Raw genomic sequence first — 16,835 nt, forward strand, 5'->3', positions numbered from 1 at the left:
ACAAAACCATATTATGTGGCCTTATATCAGTATCGAACATACCTTTTCTTTTCAGCATGTATTGGGGCATTAGGTTCACTTCTGCCCCTCCATCTACCAGAACTTTATTAATTCAAACATTTTCGATCTTAGCCCTTATGTAGAGTGGCTTCAAATGGTTTCGCATACCTTCATCAGGTATTTCGAAGAAGGCATTCTGCTCTTCGACTGCGCCATTGTTCAGCATGTAGTAACACACAGGTTTGTGTTTTGCCATCTCTTCGATGTCGGCTTCTTCACAGTCTTCTACTTCAGTTTCTTGATTAAACTCATGAGGGTGTACAGATACCACATTACAGTTCATGTTTATAGATGATACTCTATCAGAGTCAAAATCATTTGTCATTCTATCATCTTCTTTCCAAAGATTGGAATGACCCCTTTCCTCTTATTTCTCATTTTCAGAATCGAACAACTTGCGCTCGAGTGAAGGTTTACTTGTCCTTGCCCCCTGCATTGGGATTTGATTGCTACTTGTCTCTCCAACCTCCCTCGGTTTGACTTCCCTTTGGGCTTTCTTCATTCTCTGATGCCTTCTCCATTGGGACCTAGACATAGGGTTCTTACCTTTGTAGTTTTCCAACCTATACATCTCTCGATTGGAAGTCTGGAATTGCTTTCTATATGCCATTGCCGTTCTTCCTCCTTGGTCCCAACTTCGCCATTTGTCGGTTCTGGAACCAGCTTGCACCCATCTATCCTTGGGTATGTTTGCAGGAACCTTGAATGTAACTCTTCGAGCTCTAGGGTGTTGGCTGTCAGGCCTTCTCGATGGGGTTCGATTATCGAACCCAAATAAGTTAGGACGAAGCCCCTGAGTCTCCCGGCTCATGTAAAGATACGCCCTTTCGAATGATCCTGCCAGCAATTCGTCATAGACTGCACCACATCTAGGGCATAGCGCGACTTCAGAATTGTCACTATGGCACCTAACCAAAAACCCAACCAAGCTTTCTTCAGACCTTGGGTACACTTTCAACAATAGGTTTCCTCCTCTCCAAGGTTGCTCTAACCTTTCTCGCAAAGCCCTCTCGAAATTTGCCTGGATCCTCCGATTTGTCATAATTGAACATCTTGGGAACATCATCCCTTTTCCACCATTCTTTATATGGCAATTCCAAAGATAATCCTTCAAACTGTTTCCCCTTGGCGGAATCTCAAGGTTTGCTTTCTCCCATATCAACCATTTTTCTAGTTCTTCGATTTCAGATAAGGGACGTCTAGCATTGACCATGTTAACAACCGCCGAAGGGACTTCAGAAACCTGTATCTGTTGAAGCTTCATCGTGAGGTCTTCAGTGGCCTCACTTGTTTCTCCTTTCGGATCTTTAGTCATTTCAGCATCAAAGGATCCTTCAACATCAGTATTGAGGATCGGGTTGTCAATTAGGCTTTCAGTAGCCTGCTTTCCATCTGAAGTTTTCTTTGATCCAGCAGCATGAATTTCAGACACTTCCACCATGTTGACATCAAATGGTTCACACAAATTAGTGTCAGCTACGTTCAAAGGATCGGCGTCAACCTTCATAGGGTTCTTACTTTTGTCAGCGAATTTCAAACGTCCATCCTTGATAGCATTCTAGATTAAATCCCTGAAAAGAAAACATTGTGAGGTTTTGTGGCCTAGGAAACCATGATATTTACAAAAACCTCTCTTTTTCCGTTGTTCCAACGGAGGAATTTTGGAATTTGGAGGCACTATCATTTGGCCATCTTTTACCAGTAAATCAAATATTTCGGCACACTTAGTGACATCAAACGTATAAGTTTTCTTGGGAAATCTATCATTTTTATCATTATCTACTGGATTCCTTCCATTAGAAGGGGTAAGTAAGTTGCAAGCATAGGGTGACGCTTCCTTTAACTCGGCGAGATCTATTTCGACCTCTTCCATGTCGCATGAGTCTTCGAAGGGTTCGCCATCAACTTCGTCTGCTTCGACGTATGCTACTCTTTCCTTCTTATAACTTTTATTAGCTCTGGACTTTTCTGCTTTTAACCGTTCGACTTGTCGAACTCTATCTGCCAACTGGGCCATATCTCTCAGGTATTGAGTATTCAGTTTCTTTCGAATTGAATAATCTAGGCCACCTGCAGCCATTTCGACTAATTCATGCTCTGGGACAGTCGTGAAGCATCTTGATTTCAACAAACGGAACCTGTTTAAGTAATCGTCAATAGACTCCGAGAACTTCCTCTTGACGCTAGCCAGTTCTTTCAAACTTATCTTGGTTTGACCCATGTAAAATTGTTCATGGAATAATCTCTCCAAGTGGGCCAATGCATCTATAGAATTTGGAGGCAAAGTAGTAAACCAAACAAACGCATTTTTTGTCAGCGAACTAGAGAAATATTTAATCCTTAAATCCTCATTCCCTGCTAAGTCTCCGGCTTCTGTCAGATACCTGGCAATATGTTCTACTGTTGATTCATTCGTGTCCCCTTGTTGACCTCCATTTTTTCGGGCCATACCTCTGATATGGAGAGATACGTGAACTGACTCTTTTTTGTCGCTTATGCTTTCGCATTTTTAAAATTCACAGAGTCGCCACCGACCTTTTATTTTTTCCAATTAAGGAAAGGTTTATAAAAGAAACAGAAAAAAGACCTTTAAGAAATTCTGGGTAAGGGGGTAGGTTATACAAAGGGAAGGTGTTAGCACCCTTTGTATCCATGGTTATCCATGGGCTCTTAAGTTTGCTTAGCTCACTTGTTTTTCGATTACTTTTCAATTGCTTTAGAATGCTCATATGTGGTTTCAAATACCTTTGTAAATTGAATTTTGTAATGATCCTTGTGCGGATGTATACAAAAATGTTTGTTTATCTTTCGAAAGATGTTTTGAAAAGAACGTTAACTTTGTAATGATCCGTGTTTGGATGTATACAAAATATTGTCTTTTTGGAAAGTTTTGTTTTGAAAAACAACAGTGTATGAGAATTTTGTTTGTTTTGATTTGAGCAAGCAAACTAGGAGGTCTACCCTGAGTTGTAAGGTCTTTATCCTATTTCCTTTAAAAATCTATCCTTTCACCGGATACAAACAAAAGGTTCGATTTTGTACTCGAAACAGTAGAATTTTGACTTTGATTTTGAAAAGAATGAGAAGGGATTACCTTAAGAGGTGCAAGTGTGATTGTGTTTGTATTCAGATATTTTATCTTTGAAGTTAGTGATCTAACGATTCAATTTTATCTTTGACATACACACAGTTTATATTTGCTGGAAATTAAAATGCGGAAATGTAAAGTGCGGAAAGTAAATCTACGCTATTACATCGATTGTGCAGTGTAGCGGTAAAAATGTGACTCGACGCGTTTCGCGCGCTCGAAGTACAACAGAGTCGCCACCGAACTTTATTTATTCCAAGAAGGAAAGGGAAAATATCGATAAAACCCACGAATAAAAAGAAAACGGATAAGATGGTCATCGCAACCAAATTAGGGTTCGGGAGTCGGTTAAGCAAGGGGAAGGTATTAGCACCCCTCACCTCCATCGTACTCGATGGGACCCATTTAGTTATTCTTGTGATTTATTGTTAGCTTATTATCTACTTTATTTATTTATTAGGTTGGAAAGAAGGAAAGGAAAAAAAAGGTTTTTTATTATTGTGCTCGCCAAGACGTTTGTATCTTGTGCCTACGTATTCCCTAGTGCAATGGGAAAGTCAGAGCAATCGTAGTTCGGGCTAAAACTACGAAATGTTTTGTTGATTGATTTTAGCGAGAGGTACTCGATCGCTTTCAAATGGAAATACTACGCGCACATGGATATGATATCACTACAAGAATGGATAACTAAATCAAGATAAGACATGATTTTGGCCATCATCGCATTCGAGTGGAAGATGTTAGATCTTCACATGTAGAAGTATGTTCGTATTGAAATTGAATAAGTGTCTCGTTTTATGAAAAAAAAGTGTTTTAGAATGTAAAAGGGTATGAATGAATTGAAAGTTTGTTTGTTAAGAGAAATCAAACATTTAAACAAAAGCTTAACGGCCATCGCTCAAATGTTTGAAAGAGAAAATTGTACAAGTACGTACAACCTCCTCGTAGGTTATGAAAAAAGATTGATTTGATGAGTTGAAAGACATTTAATTGGATCCAAGTATTTAAACAAAGGCTTAACGGCCATCGCTTAGAATACTCGAAAGAAGAACTCGCTAAAACAAGTTTTTTATGAAGTCTTTTAATGGAGTCTACACGCTCAAACAATGGCTTAACGGCCATCGCTTAAACACTTGAAGAACAACTTGTACAAGTACGTACAAACCCTTCTTCATTATCCATTATAGACTAAATTTGATTTGATTAAAAGAAAAGCGTTTTTGTAAAAAAAGAGCGAGTTAAATAAATTTTTCAGAAGTCTTTAATGGAGTTTAAACATCCAAACAAAGGCTTAACGGCCATCGCTTAAATGCTTAAAGAACAAATTGTACAAGTACGTACAAACTCTTCTTTCCATTATAGATAAAATGATTTGATTAAATGAAAGTGTTTTTTTGTAAAGAAAATGGTGAATTAAATCGAGTTTTATGGAGCGTTTAATGGAATCCAAGTATTCGAATAAAAGCTTAACGGCCATCACCCAAATACTTTTAGGACAAATCGTACAAGTACGTACGAACCCTCCTTATCCATTAAAACTCAAAACACGATTCGATTGCAAAGAACTTTGTTTTTTTTGTATCATTTTTTTGATAAATGCTAGACCCATATCCAAAGAAAAGGAAATTACTTTGGTTTTTATTTTAATAAATCTAATAAAATAAAATAAATAATGAATATTTTTTGTTCTTTTCATATTATAAAGGTATTTCTAAAAAAAAAAAAACTATTTTGGGTTTTTTTTTTTTTATAAAATAAAGAGAAACTTCACATATAAAAAACAATAGGTGGGCCAAATGTGACCAAAGAACTGCAGCCCACCAACAAAGGGATATGTTTGGGCCGGACCGGGTTGGAATGATCTGGGACCCATCTTCAAACCAAAACCGGGTTTAGATGAAAACCCTAGAGGCAGCGCCTCTTTTTTTCAAAACGCAACTTTCCCTTTCTCTCTCTCGCGACCGTTCCTCACTCTCTCTATGCAATTCGTTCATGGCTCAGCAACACAAAGCTGAAACTCAAACTCTCCGCTCTCTGTTTCTCACGATTGGTCGTCAACCAAACAAAACATCACGACAGCACAGAGTCAAACACACATAAAAAATACCCTTATCCCTTTCAGAACCCTAAATCCCCAATTCTCATTAAGATTAAATCGTTGGTTACAATTACATGGTATGCAGATAACAGAAATTAAATGAAGGTGAACGAAAAAAACAAGGTATGTTACTCTGATTTATTTGCGGTTCTGCTTCTTCTTGTTATGGATCTTCTGGTGTCGATGCTTCTGATTTGTCGACGTGAGTGAACCTGTTGAATGTTGCTGAGTCTGTGAGTTGGGTTTGAGCGTGAGAGCTACTGAGTTGAATGAGGTTGTGACGCATGGGGTTTGAGTGCGTGAATGGTTGTGAGTTGTGTATGTATGGTTTATGTGAGTTCAAGGAGATTCTCTTTTGTGTGAAGGGTTGAGTGTATGGAGTATGAGGTTTGAAAGGATGTGTTATGGTTGAGAGTGAAGTTTGTGTTGTGAAGTTGTAAGTTTTATGTGGTGATGTTTGAAGGTATTTGAAGAGGGATTTGAGTTGAAGGGCAGAAGTTTTCTGCAGGTTGGATCCGAGGGATTTTCGTTGGTGTTTGTGGCTCCGTTTTATAGATGGATGAAGGTGATTTTAGGGGGGAAATTAGGATGAAATTTGAACATTTTGGTGATACTGATTTCTTTGCTTTTTGTTGCAGGATCTGTTATGCTATTTAGCTGCAATGCAGCATAAATTTTAGACTGATATGCAAGTTGGTGGAGCAGACATTTGGGATTTTTGGCATGTAATGTGCAGGGCGCAGGATTTTCTGCAGGTTAACAGATGTTCATTTTGGTGAAAGATACATAGCAGCATAGCAGTAGCAAGTTTTTTGTTTTGTGTAGTAGGTTTGGACTGGCTTTGCAATGTAACGGTACAATCTTGAAATGAAATTGAATTGGTATTGTAAACCTGTTGAACCGTGAATTGCCTCAAAGTGGTCTCACCCTCTTTTTTTTTTGTTATACACTTTTTACTAATGATAAAAAAAACTAAAATAAAATTAAACTAAAAAATAAAGAAAAAAAAACATTAATTCTAATAAACAAAATTAAAATTAAATTAGAAATTAAAGCAAACATTTTTATATAAAAAATAAAAGTAATAATAACAACAAACAATAGTTATTTTTGTTGACTTTAAGTAGAAGTCATTTTTTTCAAAATATGCAAAGTGTGATGATTGGATGCACATGAAATGCGAATGCGACATGACTATATTAAAAAGACTAGGTCAAAAATTGGGGTGCGACATGCAGGAAATGTAAACTAGCCTATTTACATGAATTTGACATCCTATGAAAAATAAAAGGCATGTTTTTGGATTTTTTGATTGATTTTAATTATAATTAATGCATGATTAATTAAATTAAAATGAAGAAAAAAGATGAAAATAGATTTAAGCCTAGAAACTAAGTTTAAAATATGTACAAAATATTTGTCAATTAATTTCAAAACAAAACTAATTTTTTTGGAATTTTTGAAATTGATTTGAAAATTGATTAAGCTAATTAATACATAATTATACAAATAATTATAAAAATAATTAAAACTTAAAGAGAAAATTATTCAAAATATATACAAAATTAGTCTATAATATATAAACAATATTTAATATAAAGAACAATTTTTTTTGATTTTTTTGATTGGTTAAGAATAATTAAAAAGCAAATATATAAACATATACTAATTAATTATACAAAATATTGAAATTATGAAGAAAAATAAAATATTTTTATTTCAGAAAATAATATATTATTTTAGAAGTCTAAAAATATTTTTTGTGTATTTTTTGGATTTTTAAAACTATTTTTAATTAATTTTTCAAAGAAAATTAAAATAAAATAGAAAATAAAAGGATACATGATCATGTGTTGTATGCATATGAGTCCATGGTATGGATTGTTTGATCTGGTGCGTTGGATGAGATGACTGGATTGATCGTGTGGTCACTGAAACGAGGCGTATGGCAAAAGCGTGGACAGCGTAACACAGGATCCAAAGGATTTGAAAAAGCTGGCGCGCGCGTTCTGACCAACCAGAGCTTGCCACGCTTCATCTTCTTCATTTTAAATTTCTGCAACCGTAGGTAAAGCCTTTACCAACGGTTTTTTCCGTCACTAAAGCTCCTACAAATTGAAAATCACAAGATATGCAATATAAATACCACATGAGACCATGGATCGACTGTAAATGATCCACTGAACACAACCATGGCCTTATTTTCTTTTGATTTTGCCTTAAAAGAAAAACCCCGTTTCGAGGTCATAAAATCCTAAAATGGCACATGTCTCAAACGTCCATGAAAACCCAATTCCAGCTCCAGAAACGACCAGAGCATCAAACCAAACACAAATATGCAATTACATCTTGTTATACATGCATGTATGATTATATTTTGGTGGGTTTTTATTTGAACAAACCGTGAGTTCTAGGCGTGTGTTCTTGAGGTTTCAATGCTTGCAATTGATCTGGATAGGTTCAGTGAAGTTCAAGGAACGTGTTTGAATACTTAGTTTGTGTTAAAACAAGATGGAATTTAAAATTTGAATTTTAAATTTCCTTCAAAATTTCAAATTGATACAAGTGTGTTTACAAGCATAGAATGGTTCTCAATTCGTGTCTCTTTCGATTGTGAAGTGTTATAGCCTTTATATAGACTATGTTGTGCTTAGAATTGAAGCCAAGAAGCATCTAGTTGCCTTTGTGGAATTCTTGATTTTTTTTATATTAAAAACCTTTGAATTATTGACCAAGTCTTCTTCTCTTCAATGCTCTTGCCTTGTACTTCAATCTTCTGCAGAAAATTGAAGATTCCTTGGGTGAGTCATGCTTGGATTGTAAGCTACCCATTATCCATTCATTTTCCTTTTAATTTAATCTTAAAATAAGATAAAATTAAGCAAAAAATGAATAAAAAATGGTATGGGCTTAGTTTTGGTCGTGGGAGGCCCATTATATTATGGAAATGATGTTTGAATCATGAAAACTTGGCCCCATTTGGAAAAAATACATTTTTGAGCAATGTTGATTTCATGCATTTTCCCAAAATTTAGCCAACTTCAACAAGGTGTAAATCCCTCAATTTTTGTCATATGAAGGAGATCTTGCACTTTTTGGAAACCACAAAGAGTCCTCTAACCAATGCCTTTGGTCTCATTTCAAAATGATTTTTGATGCTCCTTGTGTGTCCTTTTGAAAAAAGTGTCTTTTTGTTGACTTTGAAAATGACCTGTAATGTCTTTGGTCATATTTTTCAAATGGTGATTGCAATGACCATGGGATCAATTGCATTTGAAAGATAATTGAATTTCCTTAAAAATGAGCCTTGGTTTGAATTTTTTGTATGAAGGATGAGAGAGTTATGACCAGTCAAAGTTGAGTTGACTTTTAAGGCAAAAACTAGGGGTGGCAATTAAATCCATTAAGCAAAAATCCATCCAATCCATCCACAAAAATATCCATCCGATCCATCCATTAAATGAAAAGTATGTTAATGGATTGGATCAAGTCCATCCATTTGTATACATGGATGGATCAAATCCATCCAACATATTATTAAAATCCGTCGGATCATTCTTATTGCATATTTTAAGTTTATTAAATTATTTTGTAATAAAACAAAAAAATTATTTATATAATTATCAAAATCAAATAATTTTGAAATATATAATAAAAAATGTTCACTTTTTTTCTCAGGAAAATGTTGAAATTTATCTAAAATATAATTGGTACAATATCAAAATGTAGTTATTAGCATTTTAACTAGTGACACACTAACAATTGATATAAGTTCAACTATTAAAATCTACTGATCGCTAAAATAATCCATTTACTTTATTACTCTTATATTCTTTATAGAAACTGAATCTATTTTATAACTTAGATAATTCATTTTTTTTTCCGTATATATTCTTTATAAAAATTGCATTCAAATGAAACAAAACAATACTTGCTACAGTACTTCCTATATAGATATTAAGATTAACGTAAGCCAATTTTTTGCATTTCGTTTAAATTAATTCTCACGCTTTCAGTCATATTAATTTAAATTTCAGTATATTTAAATAACCACAGACAAAAGTAAGAACGCTTAAGACATAATAAACTACAAAAATATAAAAAAACTTTAGTTGAATTTGGCTTTATCGAAGTATATATATATATATATATATATATATATATATATATATATATATATATATATATATATATATATATATATATATATATATATATATATATATATATATATATATATATATATATATATATATATAACTTACTTTTTGTAACATATAAATAAAATAAGTGAATCTAAAATTAAAATTAAAATATTTACTTAATTTCATGGATGGATGGATATCCATCCATTAAAAAATCTAAATGGATGGATTAGATGGATTTAATTCTTAATGTATGGATTGGATTGGATTGGATTTTTTTAAAGAAATTATAATGGATTGTTAATGGACTAATGGATCGTTTAGATCCATCCATTAACAATCCAATCCATATCCATCCAATCCATCCGTTTTGCCACCCCTAGCAAAAACCCTAATTTTGAATCTTAAGGTTTTGTTGATTTTTGATCTTTCCTTGATGAATTATGATCATCCAATGATCAAATGATGAATCCTTTGACAAAATATGGACTTTGACAAAAAATTTCATTTTTGACTGTCTGTTGACTTTTTGGTCAAACGGGTCGTCTGTTGACTGTTTGAGCTGCTGACGGTGCGTCTGAGTGAATTGAAGTTTGAAAATTTGTATGATGGTACTTTGAGATATATGGATGTGCATGAAATCCATTTGAGGTCTCAAAAGCTTGCTTCTCCTGTAAAAACAAGAAAACCCTAGTCAGGGACTGTTTGTGTAGGAGACAGTTAAGCGTACCTGATTTTTGTGCAGTGTTGAGTCTCTGCTAATCGCGTGATATTCAGAAGACTTCTTGAACAAAAATCTTGGAATTTTGAATTGCAAAAGATTGATTTGATTGAGGGTACAAAACACTGAGAATTGTACTGCCAGCAGTTTGGCTGTCAACTGACTGTTCAGGTATAGCAGTTAAAGTGAAAAATCAATAGTCAAAGTTAATTTCCTTTTTTTGTTGTTTTTGTTTTTGTTTCATGTGAAAAAATGAAAGTTTATTTACATGACTTGTTAGAAAAAAAACATAGACATAATAAATAACTAATATTTACTGTATGCGGGCAAAATTACCGATAATAACCCTGAAAATCATTTAATGCACAGAAAAATGAATATTTGACTGGCAGAAAACACACAAAATATTATTTGAGTAATTAAGCAATATTATGACAAATAGTATAACATTTAGTACTGACAGTACAAATATTACATACTATATTGAACAATACGACGAGTAAACGGTACATTTAAGAAATAAGAAATACGGCAAGTTTTAAAAATGACGATTGATAACCCATGCTACAAATAGTAACATGTAGATGACTGGGAGCATAAGCATCCCAGGTCCACAGTGTTCCGGGCTATGCAGACAGAAGAAAGACATGATCACCGTAGCAATGGTGATGACCATAAGGAAACACGTTTCGCACCGCTTCGCCATTTTGTCGGGAAAGAAGAAAGGATGGATTATGAAGTAGAAATTTGAGAGATGAATTAGAATTTGATGTGATATTTTTATGAAAAAATGAGAGGTATTTATTGAGTGGAAAGAAGGATAAAGACGTTGGGGAATGATGTGATTCCGTACAAAAGGAAAATTTGAGTGGAAGTAAGATTTGAAAGAAAGTGTATGATAGTGTTGGGAAAAGAGAGATGTAAAGAATAAAGTTAGGATTTGATTTTTGAAAAAGAGATTTGAAAAGATTTTTGAAAATAATGGAATATAGTACAAAAATTAGTGGGAAACAAAAGATAATAATAATCTATTTGTTACCAGTACAGTCTGAGTTTCCTGATTCTGCGCCTGCAAAAAGATTTAACTCTATACCAATTGTGTCAGTACTATTTATCTGTAAATAAATAAATAGCATGTGTGAAGTAATAAAATAGTATTTGGCGTTTGCGTAAGAATAAATTCAACTGCAAGCCAAATTACTGTATAAGAAAAATTCTAAAAACTAAGTATTTCATATGTCAGGATATTTGTTGAAATAAAAATCCATGATTATATGAGACTCTAATACAATCATAAGACTCAAGAGCTTCATTATTTCACCTATGATTAGACACCCAGTCATCTGAGTACAGGTTTACTCAGGTCACCAGACTAGGGTTTTTTTTAGCCTATCAAGGACTAAAATCAGGGATCACCTTTGGGAAACCCTAAAAAGCCCTAGGGGATCATTCAAAGACATCAATCATATTCAAATAGTTCATATGACAAGATCCACTGGACATCACACCTCAATTCAAAGTCTACAGTCATCATTGTCATCTGGTCGACAATTAGGGTTTTTGACCTGATTCACCAGGATAATTGACTTTTTAATCAGGGAATGGATTCAAGACTCAAGACATGATTCAAGAACCTCTACTACCTCAATATAATCCATTTACATCACTCATTTGAGGGGAAGAGCTTGATTCTACACAAAAGTCCAAAATGTCACCTTATTAGGAAAAAGTCAACTATATGAGTTCACCTTTGACTTTTGAGATTTTTGGTCAAACCATGACTTTCAAGGATCAATATCATCAATATATGGATATTAAAGTCATTTGACCAAATAAATTCAAGAAGAATCTTCAAGGAGCAAAAAGTCGGGAATTAGGGTTTTTGAGGGCATTGTGGGAACTCAAAATTTCACCTACACAACTCAAAAAACTTCCAACATGAAAGTTGTAGATCTTACAAAATAAAACAACATCTTACAATGGAACTTTTTTCAAAAGATCAATCATTTAAGAGTTTTGGAAATTTTGACGTTTTAGGTCATAAACACTTAGAAAATTTTCTAAGTGTTTTAACCTAGTTTTCTTCCAACTTTGGCCTCATTTTTCACAAATTTTCCAAAGGATTCTGAAGAAACTCCAAACTAATGATTTGAAGTAGATGTTTAGGGCTTTCCAAATTGTGCTCAACCTTCTCCAAATTCATTTTGAGCTAGGAGTTATGCTTGTTCAAAGTTGGCCTCATGAAGTGAAATTATAGCTCATGCATCATTTTTGAACTTTGCAATTTTGTGCATTTTGCTTCACTAAGTGATGCTACACGGCCTCTAATGCATCTGAAAACATGCCATGCATCCAAAATCATCATTGCATAAGGATTAGAGAAGATTCCCAAAAACAAAGGCATGTGATTATGTAATGATTACATTTGTGAATTTATGGCAAATTGATGAATCACCCAAGGAATCTTCTCATCAACCAATTAGAGCTCACTTTGCATCTGAAATGTTCCCTAAGATCAGATAGAATCAATGGATAGGGGAAGCTAGCCCGAAAATGCATCATTGCATTTAGGATCTTTTCAAAATTTCTTCTTGGCTAAGAAACCAAACTTCTTTCATTAAGCAAGCTCACCACAGCCAATTGATCTGCATTCATTTGCCTATAAATAGGAGGGCATACTTCAGTAGAAAAACACACCAAAGCAACCATATTCCTTGCTTTCTCTTTCTCTTCTCATGCTTATTGTTTTTCAAAGTTCTTTGGCAAGAAGAATCGTTTTCTTCAAACCAGAGCTTATCTTTGGAAAGTAAGCATTCTAACATCTCAAGGGGGTTCATTTGAGGTGATCCAAGCACCTGGATCACTTCTGTAAGTGGAGGAACGCCATTGTTGCTCTCACTTTGGAGCTGTTGCAGTTGGAGGTCCATAGTGCAATTCAGAAGGTTTCCAATCGAGCCAAGCATCCAGGCACGTTCCATAGGAGGTAGTGAAGCTGTTCAGATGGCTGCAGCTCATCTGTAACTCAAGAATCATCACTCTCCATGTTCACTTGAAGCTCAAATCGAGGGAGGTCCATAGAACAATTCAGGAGGATTGAGGTTACAACAAGCATTCAGTTAGCATCACTGAGTCCCAAGGAAGCTTTTGGGATCATTCATACAAGCCCAGTTGCCCTCTATCATCCTCACGACCTCCATTTTCAGAGGTAAGTTTTTGAACTCCACCTCTTTAATTTAAGCACTCTTTGTGATAAAGCTCGATTCTATCTTGTTCAGCATCATCAGAGGATTGAAAACCCTATATCATCATTCATTTATCTTTCAGTATAGCCATTTAATTTGATTTTTAAATTTTAGGGTTCTTCACGATTTCTGTTAAATTAGTTAGATGTAGTTAATATAAATCTATGTTAGTTGCATATTTAGAATCGTGAGTGAATTTAGAACAAGTTTCATCTTTACATCTTCGCAAATGGTTGAGATTTGAGAGAATCAGAATTTCAAAAATGATGGAGCTTGAGGTTGAAGACGAAGATGGAGGGTGGCGCCATTTTTCAAATCTCTGAACAGAGTTTATTTTATTTTTAATGGTAGGCGTTTTCTAAACGAATGAATAACTTGCCCTAGTGGCCACACATGCGCTCTTAGTCTCCTCATGCCCAAAGTCTGTGGTTCGAATCCCCCTCGCCCCAGACTTTTTGTTTCTTTTATTTTTCCATGATTTACCACTTGTTTAAAAATATAATGAATTGGGTGTGTGTCTTAAACACCAAGCGCGCCTTGGCCCAGTGGTATTATTTTGAGTGTGTGACCTAGAGGGCGTGGGTTCAAATCCTCCAAGGGCCAAAACTATTTTTTTTAACACACAATTTCTTTCATTTTTCTCACAAACTTCACACAATTAATTCACTCATCAAATTAAATTATTTTCACTTCATTTTTCACACACTTGTCATTTAATATATCTATTTTGTGAATAATCAAAAAAATCATAAAAATATTATTTATTTCATGTATTTTAATTAGGTTTAAAATAGTATGTTTTTAAGTGTTTTCTTAAATACTTTAAATATATATTGTCATTTTATTTTAACCTATTTATTTTGTGAATAAGTTTATGATAAAACCCTAATTGTTTAGGTCTTAATTAGGCATAGATCTTTATTCTTTACCTTAATTAAATTGACTTTTTGTCAATTTTCAAAGCTGTTATCAGTCTCCGATTAAACGGATGATTAAGGTTTTCAAACAACAAAACCTTATATCATTTCAAATCATTTTCAAATTGCTTTTGTAACCAGTACTGTAAAGTACTGGGCCTCTAATAGAGTGTAAGTCCCAAACACCTTCTCTTCTTAGCTTGTTTTCAAAACTGTATTTTCAAAATCTTCTTTCTGTTTTCAAAACATTCTTCTGGTATTTGAAGGGCATTATTCCCGGTGAAACTCTTCAGATACCTATGTGACCTTTGTCCATCTTCACTTCTTCTGTTTTCAAAAAAAACCATTAACTGTTTATCATATATATTCAACTGTTATCCACCAATTACTGTTGAGGCTCTGTACATACTTCTTCAAAGGCCTCCACTCCATCCAGGTTAGGCTTTACAGGCTTTCAATTTACAGTCTTTATTTAAATTACTGTCAAATATAAACTGTGCATATATATTAGTTTAGAACTATGTTTGAGTATAAACCCTAGGACAGTTATACTATATATATATTATAGGAATATGACCTAGGATTGAGAATGTCTTCCCGGTGAAGGCTCTTTCCTAATTAGAGATCTGTAGTTCAAACCCCCAAGATGAATTATTCCCGGTGAAACATCTTGGTAAAAACCTTAGAATCCAAAAAAATAGGACACATCCACCCAAAGAGGAATTATTCCCGGTGAAACCTCTTACCCATTTGCTTAGAGCCAAAATAAGTTCAAAACTACATAGCTTTCTCTTGTGCTATAACAAGGACCCTCGATTAGCCTCCTCTTGGGCTTTGTACAAGGACCCACAGGCTTCCTAAAAGCATTTCCAGCTTCCTCTTGAGCTTGTATACAAGGACCCATCATGTTTCTTATAAACATAGGAACAGGTCTTTAGTCACCTTTTAGCCTACCCTGGTGAGTTTCTTCCAATTTAAACCAGACTTTAAACAAGCTAAGTTTGTCTCAATTTCACACTGAGTACATTTTTGGAATGAGAGACATGGACAGTCTCTGTCACCCTTATCTTCATCAATCTTCCTTAGCAGAGTCTAGGATCTATGTGTGCTTATCCTCAGCAAGTGTCAGCCTTCATCTTGGGCTTTAAACAAGAAGTCTCCACTAGATAATCTTTCTGCCATCTTTCAAAAACCCCTGGAAAGGGTTAGCCTCCAACACATTCTTTCATTTTAACAAAAACCCCTGGAAAGGGTTAGCCTCCACACATTCCTTCATTTTAAAAAAAACCTCTGGAAAGGGTTAGCCTCCAAAATCAATCAATCATTTCAATAAAAACCCCTGGAAAGGGTTAGCCTCCAACACATTCTATCATTTCAATAAAAACCCCTGGAAAGGGTTAGCCTCCAAAATCACTCCTTCAAAAACCAAAGATTCGTTCTCTTAGGAGATAATCTCCCCAAAAGAGTCAAAACCCCTGGAAAGGGTCAGCCTCCAAAAACATGATAAAGTCAGTCTTTTAACATACAAATTCACCATCTGAGTCAAAATCCCTGGAAAGGGTTAGCTTCCAAAGAAAAACAGTCTTTTAATAAATAAAATCTCCTCAATAGAGTCAAAACCAACAAAAACAGTTAGCCTCAACCTTGGGCTTCATACAAGGCACCAAACAACAAAACTCCCCTGTCAAGAGTCAGCCTCAACCTTGGGCATTGTACAAGGCAGATAATAGAGTCTCCCTAGTGAGTTCTTCGTCATTCAGTAGCCACAACCTGGGGCTTTGTACAAGGCAGATAAACCATATTTTCATGTGTCAAAGATTCCTAACACCTAGGATCTTTTCCCCATAGAGTCATCCATACTCAGTTTATTTAAGAGTCTGCCACAACCTTGGGCTTTGTACAAGGCAGAAAATAATGTTTCCCTAGCTAGAGTCAGCCTCAATTCTGGGCTTTTGTACAGAACACCAAATAAAACCCATCAAAAAATAGATTTTCCCTAAGTAGAGTCAGCCTCAATTCTGGGCTTTGTACAGAACACAAAAATACCCTGTAATTAATCCTCAATAGAGTCATCTCCCAGAGTCAAATAATATTAATAAATTAATCAAAAAGCCTCAAGCTTGGGCCTCATTCAAGCCAGCTAAAGTCAAATCTTTCATACAGTAGATAGACATAGTTTATCTCTATAGAGAGATATTTTTACTACTCTACCACATTCAAACAAACAAACATTTCAATTTCAATTTCAATCAAAGTCTCCCATTTAGGACTCTGAAAGACATGCTCTGCCACATCCCCAGACTTGTACACTTTCCCTAATTTGGATGAGCATCTTTCTTTCATTTAAGAGGCATCTGACTGGCATACTTGCAAACACACAAGTAAGGTCCCCCTCTTGAATGAAATGAATCCAGTTATTCTGTCACTCTTTCAAAATGTTTGTGGTAGAATAGTACAAATACCTCTCTGTAAAGATGATTTCATGTCTCTTTACTGTAAACAGAGATTTAATTCAAAGCTTCAACCTTGAGCTTCAAACAAGGCACCAAAAATAATTAATTTCC

At 34.6% G+C, this 16,835-nt stretch overlaps 1 long non-coding RNA gene across 1 annotated transcript; it reads left to right on the forward strand.

Annotated features, from left to right (window-relative positions):
* Window positions 1-5,040: 5,040 nt before the first annotated feature.
* Window positions 5,041-6,137, forward strand: LOC131635685 (uncharacterized). The gene is made up of 2 exons (XR_009293847.1): window positions 5,041-5,369; window positions 5,885-6,137. It is a non-coding gene; the product is annotated as an uncharacterized LOC131635685 (long non-coding RNA).
* The last annotated feature ends 10,698 nt before the right edge of the window (window positions 6,138-16,835 follow it).

Source organism: Vicia villosa, unplaced genomic scaffold, assembly GCF_029867415.1.
Source record: "Vicia villosa cultivar HV-30 ecotype Madison, WI unplaced genomic scaffold, Vvil1.0 ctg.001531F_1_1, whole genome shotgun sequence".
NCBI classification, from domain to species: Eukaryota; Viridiplantae; Streptophyta; class Magnoliopsida; order Fabales; family Fabaceae; genus Vicia; species Vicia villosa.